The sequence below is a fragment of the Somniosus microcephalus genome, unplaced genomic scaffold (genome assembly GCF_052327205.1).
Source record: "Somniosus microcephalus isolate GS21.2 unplaced genomic scaffold, FLI_Smic_1.0 unresolved_chr5, whole genome shotgun sequence".
In the NCBI taxonomy this organism is placed as follows: Eukaryota; Metazoa; Chordata; class Chondrichthyes; order Squaliformes; family Somniosidae; genus Somniosus; species Somniosus microcephalus.
The window spans coordinates 31,286,047-31,300,706 of NW_028225183.1; the positions used below are offsets into that span (position 1 = coordinate 31,286,047).

Sequence of the window (14,660 nt, forward strand, 5' to 3'; positions counted from 1 at the left end):
TGGAATCTCTCTTTGCAATATAATAGTCATAAGCAATGTAAAAGCACATTGCAATGGAATATCACTTAGCAATGTAATAGTCATTTGAAATGCAATTGCAAATTGCAATGGAATATCATAGTCATTTGCAATGCAATAGAACATTGCAATGGAATATCATTTTGAAATATAACAGTCATTAGCAATGCAATAGGACATTACAATGGAATACCACTTAATGGCCCAGAAATTCGGGTCTCCACGAGTGAGTACGCACGGGGTACTCACCCGTAGGCCCGATGGAAGTGCCAGTTTCCTGCATGCACTGAGCATGCGCGGGAAACCGGCACTTCCATTCCTCTGAAGGAAGGGGTTCAGAGGTCGAATGCGTGCGCGGGGGAGGCTGCGCGTGCGCATCAAACTTACGTTTTTTTACTCGTTTTCCCTGGGTCGAAAACCTACAGGATTTAAAAATGTAAAAAGTGGCATACGGCCTGCTTTTTAAAAGGTAAGTGATGAAAAATTATAATTAAACCTTTTTCCACAGGTTTATTATTTTTAAATACTTTAACGGAAGGTAAGTTTATATTTAGCTCCGTTAGAATATAAAATTACTTTTTTCAAAAATTTAAATTATTGTTTAAAATAGTTATTTCATGTAATTTATAGTTTATTTAAAAAATGAGATGTTTTTTTAAAATGTATTTGAATGTTTAGTGCTATTTTGGCGGCATAGTATTTATAAGTCTTGACAGTTCTTCCTGTCAGATTATGAATGAAGCATTACCTGCTCCGATTGGCTGCCCATGGCCCACGTGATCCCAGGGGATGCATCGAACTAACTGCGACCCTGGGATACGCAAGCCCTGCGCACTGGCTGCTGGACCAGGCCCAGGATCGGAATTCCATGGGGACCCGCAGCTCAACAGCCGGCACACAAGGTAAGTGCACATCGGGGGCTTGCACCCGCGGGAAGCCTCTGACCCGAATTTCTGGGCCATTAATATATCGTAGTCATTTGCAATGCAATTGAACATTGCAATGGAATATTGCTTTGCAATATAAACGTCATTTGCAATGCAATAGTATATTATGATGGAATATATCTTTGCTATATAATAGTCATTTGCAATGCAATAGCACATTGGAATGTAATAAGATTTTGCAATACAACTGTCATTTGAAAAGCAATAGGACATAGCAATGGAATATCACTTTGCAATATCATAGTAATTTGCAATGCAATAGATTACTGCAATGGAATATCGCTTTGCAATTTAACCGTCATTTGAAATGCAATAGAACATTGCAATGGTATATCTCTTTGCAATTTAAATGTCATTTGCAATGCAAAAGCATATTGCAATGGAATATCACTTAGCAATGTAATAATCATTTGAAAAGCAATGGCACAATGCAATGGAATATTAATTTTGAATATAAAGTCATTTGTAGTGCAGTAGAACATTGCAATGGAATATCATTTTGCAATATAACAGTCATTAGCAATGGAATAGGACATTACAATGGAATACAACTTAATATATCGTAGTCATTTGCAATGCAGTAGCATATTGCAATGGAATATCACTTAGCAATATAATTGTCACTTAAAATGCAATAGCACATTGCAATGGAATATCATTTTGGAATAATATAGTCATTTGCAATGCAATAGAACATTGCAATGGAATATCATTTTGAAGTATAGCAGTCATTAGCAATGAAATAGCACATTACAATGGAATACCACTTAAAAATATCGTAGTCATTTGTAATGCAATGGAACATAGCAGTGGAATATCACTTTGCAACATAATAGTCATTTGCAGTGCAAGAGAACATTACAATGCAATATCGATTTTTCAATAAAATCAGCATTGCAATTCAACAGCACATTGTAATGGAATATCACTTAGCAATATAATAGTCATTTGCAGTGCAATAGAATTTTGCAATATAACAGTCATCAGCAATGCAATAGGACATTAGAATGGAATACCACTTAACAATACCGTAGTCATTTGTAATGAAATAGAGCATTGCGATGGAATATCAATTTGCAATATAATATTCATTTGCAGTGCAATAGGACATGGCAATGGAATGCCAATTAATAATATCGCAGTCATTTGCAATGCAATAGAAAATTTTAGTGGAATATCATTTTTCAATATAACAGTCATTAGCATTGCAATGGGACATCAGAATGGAATAGCACTAAACAATATCGTAGTAATTTGCAATGAAATATATAGCATTGCGATGAAATATCGGTGGCGTCGTGGTTATGTCACTGGATTTGGAAGCCATGAAACTCGATCGAAATGCTTTGAGGCATATGGGTTCAAATCCCACCACGGCAGCTGGAGGAATTTAAATTTAATTCTGGAATTAAAATGTTAGACTTAGTAAAGGCGACCATGATACCATTGTCGACTGTTGCATAAAACCCATCTGGTTCAGTAATGTCCTTTAGAGAAGGAAATCTGCCGTCCTTACCTGGTCTGGCCCACATGTGACTCCACACCCACAGCAATGTGGTTGACTCTTAATGCCCTCTGAAATGGCCTAGCAAGCCACTCAGCTGTAAACAACTGCTACAAAAAAGAATAAGAATAAAACCGGTTGGACCACCCGGCATCGATTTCGGCACCGGAAACGACAATAACAACGGCAAACCCAGCCCTGTCGACCCTGCAAAGTCCTCCTTACCAACATCTGGGGGCTTGTGCCAAAATTGGGAGAGCTGTCCCACAGACTAGTCAAGCAACAGCCTGACATAGTCATAATTACCGAATTTTACCTTAAAACCAATGTCCCAGACACCACCATCACCATCGCTGGGTATGCCCTGTCCCACTGGCAGGACAGACCCACCAGAGGTGGTGGCACAGTGGTATACAGTCGGGAGGGAGTAGCCCTGGGAGACCGCAACATTGACTCAGGACCCCATGAGGTCTCATGGCATCAATTCAAACATGGGCAAGGAAACCTCCTGCTAATTACCACCTAACACCCTCCCTCAGCTGATGAATCAGTACTCCTTCATGTTGAAAACCAATTGGAAGAAGGTCTGAAAGTGGCAAGGGCACAAAATATCCTCTGGGTGGGGGACTTCAAAGTCCATCACCAAGAGTGGCTCGGTAGCACCTCAACTGACTGAGCTGGCCGAATCCTAACGGATATAGCTGCCAGACTGGGTCTGCGACAGGTGGTGAGGGAAAAAGCTACTTGAACTCGTCCTCACCAATCAACCTGTTGCAGATGCATCTGTCCATGACAACATTGGTGGAAGTGACCACCGCACACTCCTTGTGGAGACGAAGCCCCGTCATCATGTTGAAGATACCCTCCACCGTGTTGTGTGGCACTACCACCGTGCTAAATGGGATAGATTTCGAACAGAACCGGCAACTCAAAACTGGGCATCCATGAGGCGCTGTTGGCCATCAGCAGCAGCAGAATTGTAGTCAACCACAATCTGTAACCTCATGGCCCGGAATATCCCTCACTCTACCATTACCATCAAGCCGGGAGATCAACCCTGGTTTAACGAAGAATGCAGGAGAGCATGCCGGGAAAATCACCAGGCACACCGAAAAATGAGGTTGCAACCTGGTGAGGCTACAACACTGGTCTACCTGCATGCCCAACAACAGAAGCAATATGCGATAGAAAGAGCTAAGCGATCTCACAACCTTCGGAACAAGTCAAAGCTCCACAGTCTTACCACATCCAGTCGTGAGTGGTGGTGGACAATTAAACAGTTAACAGGAGGATGAGGCTCCAAAAATATCCCCATCCTCAATGATGGTGGAGCACAGCACGTGAGTGCAAAAGACAAGGCTGAAGCATTTGCAACTCTCTTCAGCCAGAAGTGCTGAGTGGATGATCCAACTCGGCCTCCTACTTAGGTCCCCAGCATCACAGATGCCAGTCTTCAGCCCATTCAATCCACTCCACGTGATATCAAGAAACGGCTGAAGACACTGGACACTGCAAAGGCTATGGGCCCTGACAACATTCCGGCAATAGTACTGAAGACTTGTGCTCCAGAACTAGCTGCGCCCCTAGCCAATCTGTTCCAGTACAGCTACAACACTGGCATCTACCTGGCAATGTGGAAAATTGCCCAAGTATGTCCTGTCTACAAAAAGCAGGACAAATCCGACCCGGCCAATTATCATCCCATCAGTCTACTCTCAATCATCAGCAAAGTGATGGAAGGTGTCGTCGAAAGTGCTATCAAGCGGCACTTACTCAGCAATAACCTGCTAACTGACGCCCAGTTTGGGTTCCGCCAGGGCCACTCAGCTCCTGACCTCATTACAGCCTTGGTCCAAACATGGACAAAAGAGCTGAACTCAAGAGGTAAGATGAGAGTGACTGCCCTTGACATCAAGGCAGCATTTGATCAAGTGTAGCATCAAGGAGCCCTAGCTAAACTGAAGTCAATGGGAATCATGGGGAAAACTCTCCATTGGTTGGAATCATACCTAGCACAAAGGAAGTTGGCTATGGTTGTTGGAGGTCATTCATCTCAATCACATGACATCACAGCAGGAGTTCCTCGGGGCAGTGTCCTAGGCCCAACCAACTTCAGCTTTTTCATTAATGACCTTCCCTCCATCATAAGGTCAGAAGTGGGGAAGTTCGCTGATGATTGCACACTGTTCAGCACCATTCGAGACTCGTCAGATACTGATGCAGTCCGTGTCCATATGCAGCAAGACCTGGACAAAATTCAGACTTGGGCTGACAAGTGGCAAGTAACATTCGCACCACACAAGTGCCAGGCAATGACCATCTCCCCTTGACATTCAATGGCATTACCATTGCTGAATCCCCCCCTATCAACATCCTGGGGGTTACCATTGATCAGAAGCTGAACTGGACCAGCCATATAAATACTGTGGCTGCAAGAGCAGGCTAGAGGCTGGGAATTCTGCGTCGGTGTCTCACCTTCTGACTCCCCAAAGCCTTTCCACCATCTGCAAGGCACAAGTCAGGAGTGTGATGGAATACTCTCCACTTGCCTGGATGAGTGCAGCTCCAACAACACTCAAGATGCTCGACACCATTCAGGATAAAGCAGCCCGCTTGATTGGCACTCCATCCACCACCTTCAAAATTCATCCCCTCCACCACCGGTGCACTGTGGCTGCAGTGTGTACCATCTACAAGATGCACTGCAGCAACACGCCAAAGCTCCTTCAACAGCACCTTCCAAACCCGCGACCTCTACCACTTAGAAGGACAAGGGCAGCAGACACATGGAAAGATCACCACCTACAAGCTCCCCTCCAAGCCACACACCATCCTGACTTGGACCTGTATCACCGTTCCTTCACTGTCGCTGGGCAAAATCCTGGAACTCCCTTCCTAACAGCATTGTGGTTATACCTACACCATAAGGACTGCAGCTGTTCAAGAAGGCGGCTCACCACCATCTTCTCAAGGGCAATTAGGGATTGGTACTACATGCAGGCCTAGCCGGCCAGCGACGCCCACATCCCATCAATGAAATAAAAAAAAAAGGGTAAACAGCCTGTCAGCATCCGCACAGTCAAGCCCTGAAAGAATATATATGTTCTTCCTTCGTACAGTCTGCTGATTTCATGTCACCACAGAAAACAATGTTTAACTGGATGGACAAGCTGCCACAGATTTCTTCTCCTCCCACATTCTCTGACACGCACGCGGCCGTATAAAGGGACAAAAGCAGCACACGAGAGAAAAGGCGATTAGACTCCCGTCCGTAGTGTCTAATTGCCTCAATTTGGCCGAACGCCATATGAAGCAGCAATTTGAATCAAACATTGCACTTCATTTCAGTCTCAAAACGTTAAGCGATCACACACTGAAAACCGCACGCAAAAGGAAAAGGACAAGGCCCGTGACAGTCACTAAAGTGCATTCAAACAGAGCAACCAAATCAGCTCGCTTCAAAGATTTTGTGATTAGAAATTCATACCTCTAGAATTTGGCTGAAAAGAAGAGATTGCAGGGGCTGCTCGCTTCTCGGCCGCAGCGCCGGCGATAGGAACAAATCATCCGCTCAAAACCGAGTCCTTCAACCTGCTGGAGCTGACGCTAACCGAGCGCTCAATCCTCAGGACCTGATTGGACACATTCAAATGGGGGCGTTCTTGCGCCGCTGTATGTGATTGGTTGGTTGTTGCCACGTGATCAGGGTGCGGAGCGATGCAAGGAAGCTGAAGTTGTCAGGCAATTGTTATTGTTTCAAGGTTTCCGTTCTAATCCATGTAAGTGTATAACTGAGGAAAGTATAGAAAAGTGTTTTCAGAATGGATTATCTACTGTGGCCGATATTCCTGCTGGATTTTCATGGCAAGAAATCTGCACTTGGAATATTGGTATAAGGGAAGTAGAATATCCAGGCTGCCTGGCAGAAGACGGATCGATGAAGCGATTGTTCCCATTGGAAGCAGGAAGGCAGCAGCAGCATGCTCACCACTGTTCCTTTCACGGAATCAAAGACTCCATTTTTATACAATAGATATATTTGTAAAAAGTAAAACCTGGTCACGTCTCTGGATGGGCTCGAGCCACCAATCTTTTAATTAACGGCCGAACGCACTGGCTTATTGCGCAACAGAGACAGATCAAAAGCGCTTTGCAATTGGAATTGGAATTACTTCACAGGAACCCAAGTGCTTATGTAACAGAGCATTCACAGCAGAGGCACCGATTTTGCAGCAAATGAGAAGGTGCTTGGGTCCAATCGACTATCGGGGTAGTCGAGGCCGAGTGGTTAATGCGATGGATTTAAAATCCATTGGGGTTTCCCTCTGCAGATTCGAATCCTGCCGACTACGGAAATGAGGACCTCTTCCCAAGTGACCCGTTTTTACTGCATTTTAACCGCTGCCTTTCGGTTCCTGAGACACATTCAAAGCTACAATCAAACAACGATTCAAGCAGAAAGTTAAACAAGCACTTCACTCCATTATTACATAAAGGCATCATGAGAGGCCTGGGCCACAAGAGAAATACTACATTGTTTAATTCTCTTGAAACCGTGAAAGCAATTTTAACCGTCGAAAATATTTATTTTGCAACCCATTGAAGAAAATGCACGTCGTCCGCGCAGCCATTATCCAGTTCATCCTACTACCTACTGCGATGATTATTAATGAACTAAGCCAGACCAACCACAGTTCTCAACCCCGCCGGCCGAAATCGGTTCTTTACAATATAAGAAAGAGGAGCAGGATTTGGCCATGCGGCACTCGATCCTGCTCCGCCATTCAATAAGATCATGGCTGATCCTCTACCTCAACTGAAAATTACCGACCTAGCCCCATATACCTTGATTTCCGTAATGAAAAATCGATCTCTGTTAGGAATGTACTCAGACTTCCACAGCCCACTGCGGTAGAAGATTCCAAAGACACTCAACCCTTAGAATGAAGCAATTTCTCCTCCTCTCAATCCTAAATGGCTGGCCCCTTATTCTGAAACTTTGACCCCTAGTTCAGGACTCCACAGCAAGGGTAAACAACCTCTAAGCATCGGCTAAGTCAAGCCTGGAAATAATTTACATGTTCTTCCTTCGTCGAGTCTGCTGATTTCATTTCACCACAGAAAACAATGTTTAACTGGATGGACAACCAGCAGGAAATACAATGCAGCCGCAGATCTTTTCTCCAACCACATTCCCTGACACGCACGCGGCCCTGTAAAGAGCAAAAGCAGCACACCAGAGGAAACGCGATTTAAATCCCGTTCGTAGTGTCGAATTGCCTTCATTTGACCAAATGCCATATGGAGCAACAATTTGAATCAGACATTGCATTAAATTTCAGTTTCAAAACGTTAAGCGATCACACAATGCAAACCGTACGCAAAAAGAAAAGCACAAGGCCGGTGCGAGTCACTAAAACACATTCAAATACAGCAGCCAAATCAGTTGTCAAAGATTTTGTGATTACAAATTCATACCTCTAGCATTTGGCTGAAAACAAGAGATTGCAGGGGCTGCTCGCTTCTCGGTCGCGGCCCCAGCGACAGGAAGAAGTCATCCGCTCACAACCGAGTCCTCCAACGTACTGGAGCTGATTGTGACGGAGCAGCTCAATCCTCATGCCCTGATTGGACACACTCAGATGGGGGTGTTCTCTCGCCACTGTAAGAGATTGAATGGTTGTTGACACATGATCAGGGTGTGGGGCGATGCAAGGAAGCTGAAGTTGCCTGGCAATTGTTATTGCTTCAAGCATTCCATTCTTGTCCATGTAAGTGTAAAACTGTGGAAAGTGTATAAAAGTGTTTTCAGAATGGATGATCTACTGTGGCCGAATTTCCAACTTGATTTTCATGGCAAGAACGCTGCACTTGGAATATTGGTGTAACCGAAGTAGAATATCCAGTCTGCCTGGCAGAAGACTGATCGCTGAAGCGATTGTTCCCATTGGAAGCAGGAAGGCAGCAGCAGTATGCTCACCACTGTCCATTTCACGGAATCAAAGACTCCATTTTTCTACAATAGATATGTTTGCAAAAATTAAAATACGCTTTCGTTCCTGGGTGGGCTCGAACCACCAACCTTTCTAGTTAACAGGCGAACAGCGCTGGCACCATTGCGCCACAGGGACAGATGAAAAATTGTTTGCAATTGGAATTATTCCACAGCCTCCCAAGTGATTATATGGCAGAGCGCTCACAGCAGAGGCACCTATTTTGCAGCAAATGAGAAGCTGCGTGGGTCCAATCCACCGTCAGCGTTCTCATGCCCGAGTGGTTAAGGCGATGAACTAAAAATCCAGTTGGGGTTTCCCCGCGCAGGTTCAAATTCTGCCGACTACGGCACCGTGGACGTCGTCCCAAATGATCCGTGTTTACTTAATTCTGTGCCGAGACTCAAAGCTATAATCAAACAACAATTCCAGCAGAAAGTATGACAAGCACATCACGGCATCAATAGAGACCTCGGCCGCAGGCGAATACTATGTTGTTTAATGCTCTTGAAACCGTGAAAGCAATTTTAACCATCGAAAATATTTATTTTGCAACCCATTGAAGAAAATGCACGTCGTCCGCGCAGCCATCTTCCAGTTGAAGCTGCTTCCTACTGCGATGTTTATTTAATGAACTAAGCCAGACGAGCCACTGTTCTCAACCCCGCCGGCCAAGATCGGTACATTAGGTCATAAGAAATAGGAGCAGGATTTGGCCATGCGGCACTCGATCCTGCTCCGCCATTCAATAAGATCATGGCTGATCCTCTACCTCAACTGAAAATTACCGACCTAGTCCCATATAGAATGATTTCCGTAATGTAAAAATCCATCTAGGTTAGGAATGTACTCTACGAATGAACAGCCACAGCTCTCTGCTGTAGAGAATCCCAAAGATACACAATCATTAAAATTAAGCAATTTCTCCTCAACTCAATCCTAAATGGCCGGCCCCTTATTCTGAAACTTTGTCCCCTAGATCAGGACTCCACAGCCAGGGTAAATAGCGTCTCAGCATCCGCTCAGTCAAGCACTGAAAGAATTAATATGTTCTTCCTTCGAACAGTTTGCTGATTTCATTTCACCACAGAAAACAATGTTTAAGTGGATGGACAACCAGCAGGAAATAGAATGCAGCCTCAGATTTATTCTCCAACCACATTCTCTGACACACACGCGGCCGTATAAAGGGACAAAAGCAGCACATGAGAGAAAAGGCGAGTTGAATCCAGTTCCTGGTGTCGAATTGCCTCAATTTTGCCGAACGCCATATGAAGCAGCAATTTGAATCAGGCATTGCACTTCGTTTCAGTCTCAAAACGTTAAGCGATCACTCACTGCAAACCGCACGCAAAAAGAAAAGCACAAGGCCCGTGAGAGTCACTAAACCGCATTCGAACGTAGCAACCAAAACAGCTCGCTTCAAAGATTTTGTGATTAGAAATTCATACTTCTAGAATTCGACTGAAAACAAGAGATTGCAGGGGCTGCTCGCTTCTCGGCCGCAGCGCCAGTGACAGGAACAAGTCATCTGCTCACAACGGAGTCCTCCAAACTACTGGAGCTGATTGTGACGGAGCAGCTCAATCTTCAGGCCCTGATTGGACACATTCAAATGGGGAGTTCTCGAGCCGCTGTATGTGATTGGTTGGTTGTTGTCACGTGATCAGGGTGTGGAGCGATGCAAGGGAGCTGAAGTTGTCTGGCAATTGTTATTGTTTCAAGCTTTCCGTTCTAATCCATGTAAGTGTATAACTGAGGAAAGTATAGAAAAGTGTTTTCAGAATGGATTGTCTACTGTGGCCGATTTTCCTGCTGGATTTTCATGACAAGAACTCTGCACTTGGAATACTGGTATAAGGGAAGTAGAAAATCCAGGCTGCCTGGCAGAAGACTGATCGATGAAGCCATTGTTCCCATTGGAAGCAGGAAGGCAGCAGCAGTTTGCTCACCACTGTTCTTTTAACGGAATCAAAGACCCCATTTATATACAATAGATAGATATGTTTGCAAAAAGTAAAACCTGGTTACGTCTCTGGATGGGCTCGAGCCACCAACCTTTCAATTAACAGCCGAATGCGCTGGCCTATTGCGCCACAGGGACAGCTAAAAAAAACTTTTGCAATTGGAATTATTCCACAGGAACCCAAGTGATTATGTAACAGAGCGTTCACAGCAGAGGCACCGATTTTGCAGCAAAGGTGAAGGTGCGTGTGTCCAACTGCCTAACGCGGTAGTCGTGGCCGAGTGGTTAAGACGATGGACTTGCAAATCCATTGGTGTTTCCCCGCGGAGATTCGATTCTGTTCAACATATGGAAATGAGAACGTCGTCCCATATGACCCGTTTTTACTGCAATTTAACCGCTGCCTTTCGGTTCCCGAGACACAATCAAGTCTACAATCAAACAAAGATTCAAGCAGAAAGTAAAACAAGCACTTCACCCCATTATTACATCACGGCATCACGAGAGGCCTAGACCACAGGTGAAATACTACATTGTTTAATGCTCTTGAAACCGTGATAGCAATTTTAACCGTCGAAAATATTTATTTGGTAACCCATTGAAGAAAATGCATGTCGTCCGAGCAGCCATTTTCCAGTTTATGCTACTTCCTACTGCGATGCTTATTAATGAACTAAGCCAGACCGGCCACAGTTCTCAACCCCGCCGGCCAAGATCGGTACATTAGATCAAAAGGAATAGGAGCAGGATTTGGCCATGCGGCCATCGATCCTGCTCCGCCTTTCAATAAGATCGTAGCTGATCCTCTACCTCAACTGAAAATTACCTACCGAACCCCATATACCTTGATTTCCGTAATGTACAAATCCATCTCGGTTATGAATGTACTCAACGACTGAAAAGCCAGAGCCTTCTGCGGTGGAAAATTCAAAAGATACACAACTCTTAGAATGAAGCAATTTCTCCTCATCTCAATCCTAACCGGCCGGCCCCTTATTCTGAAACGTTGACCCCTAGTTCAGGACTCCACAGTCAGGGTACACAATCTCTCAGCATCCGCCCAGTCAAGCACTGAAATAATTTAACTGTTCTACCTTCGTACAATCTGCTGATTTCTTTTCACCACAGCAAACAATGTTTAACTGGATAGACAAGCAGCAGGAAATAGAATGCAGCCGCAGATTTATTCTCCAACCATATTCTCTGACAGGCACGTGGCCGTATAAAGGGACAAAAGCAGCACACGAGAGAAAAGGCAATTTGAATCCCATTCGTAGTGTCGAATTGCCTCAATTTGGCCGAACGCCATATGAAGCAGCAATTTGAATCAGACATTGCACTTCATTTCAGTCTCAAAACGTTAACCGATCACACACTGCAAAAAGAAAAGCACAAGGCCCGTGCGAGTCACTAAACCGCATTCAAACGCAGCAACCAAATCAGCTCGCGTCAAAGATTTTGTGATTGGAAATTCATAACTCTAGCGTTTGGCTTAAAACAAGACATTGCCGCTTCTCGGCCGCGGCGCCAGCGACAGGAACAAGTCAACCGCTCACAACCGAGTCCTCCAACTTACTGGAGCTGATTGTGACGGAGCAGCTCATTCCTCAGGCCCTGAATGGACATATTCAAATGGGGGCGTTCTCGCGCCGCTGTTTTTGATTGAATGGGTGTTGTCACGTGATCAGGGTGCGGGGCGATGCAAGGAAGCTGAAGTTGTCTGGCAATTGCTATTGCTTCAAGCTTTCCGTTCTTATCCATGTAATTGTAAAACTGAGGAAAGTGTAGAAAAGGTTTTTCAGAATGGATTATCTACTGTGGCCGATTTTCCAACTTGACTTTCATGGCAAGAACGCTGCACTAGTAATATTGGTATAAGGGAAGTAGAATATCCAGGCTGCCTGGCAGAAGACTGATCGATGAAGCGATTGTTCCCATTCTAAGCAGGAAGGCAGCAGCAGCAAGCTCACCACTGTTCCTTTCACGGAATCAAAGATTCCATTTTTATACAATAGATATGTTTGCGAAAATTAAAAGCTACTCACGTCCCTGGGTGGGCTCGAACCAACAACTTTTCAGTTAGCAGCCGAACGTGCTAGCCCATTCCGCCACAGAAACAGACGAGCAATACTTTGCAATTGGAATTATTCCACAGGAACCCACTGATTATATACCAGATATTTCACAGCAGAGGCACCCATTTTGCAGCAAATGCGAAGCTGTGTGGCTCTAAGCGATCGTCGGGGCTGTCGTGGCCGAGTGGTTCAGGAAATTGACTCATAAATCCGCTGGGACTTCCCCGCGCATGTTCGAATCCCGACCGACTTACCTTCTCACCATAAGCAGAGAAAGGGCGATGATGGGAGAGTCTGTGCGACTTTTTCTCTCTCATGGGTGGAAATAAGGTCATGTGGGGGAGTTTGCTAGACTTACCATCTCACATGGGCCAACCACAAATTAGACTGTAGCAGAGTGAATTTAGGGACCCCCTCCGATCAGAAGCTTAACGGGCAGTTGAGCCAATAATAGCAGACTTATTACAAACCGGTATGGCCAGTGCAGAAACCAGATGGATTCCGGAGAATGACCATTGATTATACGGCTCTAAATCGGGTCACGCCCAAGCTCCATGCCTTAGTGGGGAATCCCGCCACTTTTTTATAACGGCCTCCACCCAGCCCTGTCCATATTCGGCGCTGGACATCCGAAACGGATTTAGGACATGTCCGTTGGCTCCTGGATCCCAAGAGTGTTTCACTTTCACTGTACGGTCCATTCAATATACATGGACCTGTTTGCCTCAGGGATTTCACAATGCCCCTACTATTTTTCACGAGAGCCTGGAAAAGGCTCTCCAGCCGGCATTGGCTGATACCCAAATGCAAGATCCTGCCTGTCTTCAATAAGTAGATGACATTCTCATTGGTAGACCCTCGCCCTCAGCGCCTCTGGACGCCCTGATACAATATAACAATAATACTTTATTTCAAATTAACCTATCCAGACAGTGAAAGTTATATTCAGGCAAGGATCAGAGAAGATCCCTTCTGTATAATTAGGTGTTGAGATGGGCTCTGTGTTCAGGATGAGTGTCATATGTGTTTCTATTCCATTAGTCTGAGAACGTGTGATTTGTAGGGCAAATATTCCCTATTATTCTCTGCTCTTATAATTATGCCAAATTTCTGGCTCAATGCGGCAGGAATAAGTCAGTTGAGAGAGAGCTAGCAGGAAGCTCAAAATGTGCCGCCTATCCTCAGAATTTTAATACCACAATTGGCTAATTTCTCAAATATTTTCATATGGAAATGATAATTTTTCATTTTTTCTACCGTTGTTTCTTTCTTCCCTCAGGCTCTCTTTCTCTGCTCTCACTGACTCTCTACCGTCGGTTCTCCACAGTTTATTTTTTGTCCTCTTGCACTGTTTTCCTCAGGCTCGCACGCTTTTCTCAGACTTGTATTGCCTTAGTGCCTTTCTCCACCTCAGGACGACCCACAGCGCTTTACAACCAATGAAGTATTTTGAAGTGTTTTTATTTTGCAATGTTGGAAACGCCGCAGCCAATTTGCACACAAAATCTCCCACAAGCAGCAATGTGATAATGATCAGCTCAACTGTTTTATTCGTGCTGTTGATTTTGGGATAAGTTATGAATTAAATTTACAATCTTTGTGCTCCAACAAACATCTATGTATTAGTGTTGCCCGGTGAACACGTTGCTTCTTCTGATCTAGTGGGTTGCATCAGAAGAGATTCTGCCGTCTACTAATTTAAATTCCTTTTATTTCCCCTTTATTTATCAAGACAAAGACACAGTTCAATCATCAGTTACTAGTTTCAAAACCGCGGGTAGTTTATGTGGTAGCCAAGGCGAGCGGTTGAAGGAGCTGGATTCAGGTTTTCGTCCCTGCGGAAACATGGGTTCAAATCCCACCGCTGCTCGATATTGTGGCTTTTATAAATTTCGCTGCTTCATCCAGAGCAGTTAACCATGCAGACAGGGAGGCTTGTTCGTATCATGCCATTTCTTCATGACTGTCTTTTAGTGGTTGTTAGAAGGCAGATTCGATTTGAAGAATTTCCCCTGGTCCATAATTGGCCTGAGCCCAGCAGCGAACATTAGATACACCGTCACCCAAGAAACTGAATTCAGGCAGTTTTCTCACTCTTCTCCACACCTCACTTATTCAGATATACAGCACTTTTACATTTGTGTTTCTTCCATTTCT

General features: G+C 44.6%; 1 pseudogene; it reads left to right on the plus strand.

Annotated features, from left to right (window-relative positions):
- The first annotated feature begins 3,413 nt into the window (after positions 1-3,413).
- LOC147087787 (uncharacterized) lies at positions 3,414-4,422 on the plus strand (annotated as a pseudogene).
- Positions 4,423-14,660: the final 10,238 nt, after the last annotated feature.